The following is a 5,000-nucleotide window of genomic DNA, read 5'->3' on the forward strand; positions in this document are numbered from 1 at the left end:
AAGTACAATGCTGTATCGTTTGAATCATAGATCCTATTTACCCAAAGGATGGTTATACAATGTCTGTCAACTCAACTTCCCTCATAAGCCATTGGCTGATCCAAGGTTATAGAAAATAGTATTTGTTCAAGATGCTGAGCAGTGGGATCGAACTGTTGCTGAGAGTCGCAGCAGGCCGTCGAGGTATGCGCTGAAATCCATTCTGCGTCCCAGCCCGCCACTCGACCCGAACAGTCGAGCAAAGAGCTGCTGAAAAGCCGCTCACACCTGCTTGAATTCGAGGCACATGCGCCTATTGTAGTCCAAGAAAGACCGTATTCTAGTTTTGTTATCACGTCGTTCCTGTCACAAATAGCTGTGAAGCGAATTCCGTAGCCATTCGTCCATGTATGTCCGTGTGTGTACAAATACATACATACATACATACATACATACATACATACATACATACATACATACATACATACATGCATAAAAGCTGAGGATCAGTGGAAAAGAGAATGCCTACGCTGAACTATTGAGAAATCTGCAGATACTCTATCCAGATTACAAGTTCAGGTTTATACCTGTAATTATTGGAGCACTGGGATATGTAACACACTGCCTAAATACCAACCTTGAGAAACTGGGCTTTTCAAATCCAGAAAGGAGAAAGCTAATTCGAAGACTACAGATCCAATCCATCACTGGAACTGTAAAAATTTGTAAAACTTTCCAGAACTTTCTCATTTAAGTATATATGAGCATGTGTAGATATGCAAATATATGCATAAGAATACATACATAAAACAAAACATACGAATCTGTACGTTGATGTTGTTGAAATTCCAATGAACGAGCCTTGGTTCAAGGTTAGAAACCGGCTCTTTCTCTATTGGCAAGAAATCTTGAAATAAACTGAATAAAGACATACGTACCGACTTTTTTTTTATGTAGTTAAGTATATGTCCTGTCATAGAGTGACCAATAGTTTCGCATCCATATGGTGCTTAGCTCTATGGACGACTCGTCAGATCCTAATGACAGAGGGCATATACCTCTTACTTGACTGCATAAAAATACGTTACTGCACTATGCTTTAGAATGTGCTTCTCATCGGATGCATCATGCACTGACGATATATATATATATATAAAGAACGCAGCTCCGATAACGGACGCAGTCAACAAATATAAAAGAGGTTGCCAGAAGCAACGAAAATTTTAGAATAAAAAATAAATGAGCGGAAATTGAACCGGTGAGTGTATTAATTAATTAGGCATTAAAACTGAATGACTGTCCCTAGACACAGCAATATATATATATATATATATAAATAAATAACAATAATAATAATAATAATAATAATAATAATAATAATAATAATAATAATAATAATAATAATAATAATAATAGGGATAAAAATCCAAATTTACAGGTAAAAACTCAAATTCAATTTATCAAAAATTAAAATTAAATTAAGTTTCACAGTATATAATATAAATATATAATTTAGAGAAAAGAACCAAAGTTCATGAACTCAAATATGAATATGGTTCTTTTCTCTAAATTATACATATATATATATATATATATATATATATATATATATATATATATATATATATATATATATATACATATATATATATATATATATATATATACATTATACACGTCACGCACATATATGCATACACACACACACATGCATACACATACACACACATACATGTGTATGTATACATACCTGCATGAAACAGTAAAAATATGCGAGACATTTCTCACGTTCGAAATGTGAATTTGTTTTTTTTTTATCAACATTCCAACGATGGAACTTTGAAAAACTGTGTTAAAAACCAGTTCCTTCCTTACAGAAAAACATCAAATAATTAAAAGCAGAAGGCAACATGCACCCACCCACCCATCCATCCATCCATCCATCCATCTGTACATGTTGTTGTTAGCATTCCGTCGCTTACGACGTCCAGGGTTCCAGTTGATCCGATCAACGGATCAGCCTGCTCGTGAAATTAACGTGCAAGTGGCTGAACACTCCACAGACACGTGTACCCTTAACGTAGTTCTCGGGGGATATTCAGCGTGACACAGTGTAACAAGGCTGACCCTTTGAATTACAGGCACAACAGAAAGAGGAAGTAAGAGTGAGAGAAAGTTGTGGTAGAAGAGTACAGCAGGGTTCGCCACCATCCCCTGCCGGAGCCTCGTGGAGCTTTAGGTGTTTTCGCTCAATAAACACTCACAACGCCCGGTCTGGAAATCGAAACCGCGATCCTATGACCGCGAGTCCGCCGCCTCCACCATTTGTACATACATACATACACATATGCATACATACATACATACATACATACATACATATATGCATATACATGCACGCATACATAACATATATGCACACATACATGAGAGTAATTGCCTAACTGATAATTTGGATAATCAACCAGCTAATTAGTGCACAGCAAATATAATCAGTAAGCGGTACAGTAAAAATATACAAGACTTTTCTCAAGTTTAAAATGTGACCTTGTTTTTTAACAACTCCCTTCCAACGATAGGGCTTTCAATCTTTGTGTGTGCAACCAACTCCTTTCTTACAGCTCGTTTCAAATAATTACAAATAGAAGAGAACACACACACACACACACACACGCGCACACACACACACACACACACATGGGAACTTGCCAATTTTTCTTAAATCAGAAACGATTCTGCCATTTTATTTGCCGATCGGCAAGGATCAACATAGAAACAATTTTCTCTTAAAGCATTTCAAAACCAATTTGATACATAACTGATCAAGCCAAAGGTGTTTTCTTCCGCATCAATGTAGGAAAATGATGTATTTAGTATCTCTTATACAAATTTCATTAATAATCCTTAAATCCAGAATATCACATACTATTAGCGAAATATTGATCCCTTCATGCCTACGACGGACATTATTGATATAACTCTTTAAAATTGTGCAGTAATACAATATCATGACGAATTGACGAGATGGGCTAGAATGTGGGCGACGCAATTGCCAATGTTTCAGCACTGTTCAATATTCTTTACAATTGGATGAAATCAAGTCAACCAGGAAATCACGTGCTGCTTTTTAGATTACGGTCAGTTTATAAAAGAAGAGAAAATAACTCAAGAGTTTATGTTTTTTTATGAGACGTTTGCGCACAGACACTAAATTATAGTTGTTTTTTCTTGGCGTGCAAGTGTTTCAAATACACACACACACACACACACACATACCCACAAGTATACACACACACACACACACACACATATATACAATACATATATATATAGATATGCATACATACGTACATATATATATATATGTATATATATATGTGTGTATATTTATATATATATATATATATATATATATATATATATATATATATATATATATATATATACATATATAAATATACACACATATATATATACATATATATATATGTACGTATGTATGCATATCTATATATATATATATATATATATACATATATATATATATATACATATATATATATATATATATATATATATATATATATATGTATATATATATATATATATATATATATATATATATACATATATATATATATATATATGTGTGTGTGTGTGTGTGTGTGTGTGTGTGTGTGTGTGTGTGTGTGTGTGTGTGTGTGTGTGTGTGTGTGTGTGTGTGTGTGTGTGTGTGTGTGTGTAAAAGATAATAAGAATGAAAAAACTACAGAAGGCTTGTGTTACATGGTTAAAGTATATATTTAAATTATGTCAGAAAAATGTTATAAAATCTTTTTGGTATATAAACTGTCTTTTCAAATTTCTCTACTTCATTGTAACGTGTTCGCTCCGTGCATCTGTGTGCGTGTGTTGGGTTCTTACAGTTCTTTTTTTAATTGATGGTATTTAAACACGTGATTTCATTTCTCACGTGACACAGCAGTATATGACATACATTTTTTTTCTGTAAGATGACATTTTCACGCGTCTTTCTATATGATTACTGTATAGGTAGTTGCCGCTTTAGCGCGTTACAAATACAATCTGCAAGTGGAACAATAAAACTATGCAAGACTTTTCTCAGGTTTAAAATGTGACATAGATCTTTATATCTTTGTTAGAACCCAGCTTCTTCTTCAGAGGAAGAATTTAAATGATTAAAAACAGAAGAGACATACATACATACATACATACATGCATGCATACATACATGCATACATGCATACATACATGCATACATAAGTACATACAGACATTAAAAAATGAAAAATGCATTAAATACTACAAAACGTACACGTAGGACAGACACCAGAACCTGGATACTTCGTCAGTTATCGACCGAAAACTACTAACACCTAGTTTCATGCCTATTAGGGTCCTGGTGTCTGTCCTACGTGTACGTTGTGTAGTGGCACCTTGAGCAAGTGTCTTCTACTATAGCCTCAAGCCGACCAAAGCCTTGTGAGTGGATTTGGTAGACGGAAACTGAAAAGAAGCCCTTCGTATATATGTATATACATATATATGTATGTGCGTGTGTGTCTGTGTTTGTCCCCCCCCCCCAATCGCTTGACAACCGATGCCGTTGTGTTTACGTCCCCGTATCTTAGCGGTTCGGCAAAAGAGACCGATAGAATAGGTACTAGGCTTCCAAAGAATAAGCCCTGGGGTCGATTTGCTCGACTAAAGGCGGTGCTCCAGCATGGCCGCAGTCAAATGACTGAAACAAGTAAAAGAGAGAGTAAAAGAGTATACATACATACATACATGCATGCATGCATACATACATACATACATGCATACATACATACATACATGCATACATACATGCATGCATGAATACATACATACATACATACATGCATACATACATACATACATACATACATACATACATGCATACATACATACATACATACATACATACATGCATACATACATACATACATGCATACATACATACATACATACATGCATAC

This window comes from Octopus bimaculoides, chromosome 5, assembly GCF_046866305.1.
Source record: "Octopus bimaculoides isolate indiv1 chromosome 5, ASM4686630v1, whole genome shotgun sequence".
Classification (NCBI taxonomy): domain Eukaryota; kingdom Metazoa; phylum Mollusca; class Cephalopoda; order Octopoda; family Octopodidae; genus Octopus; species Octopus bimaculoides.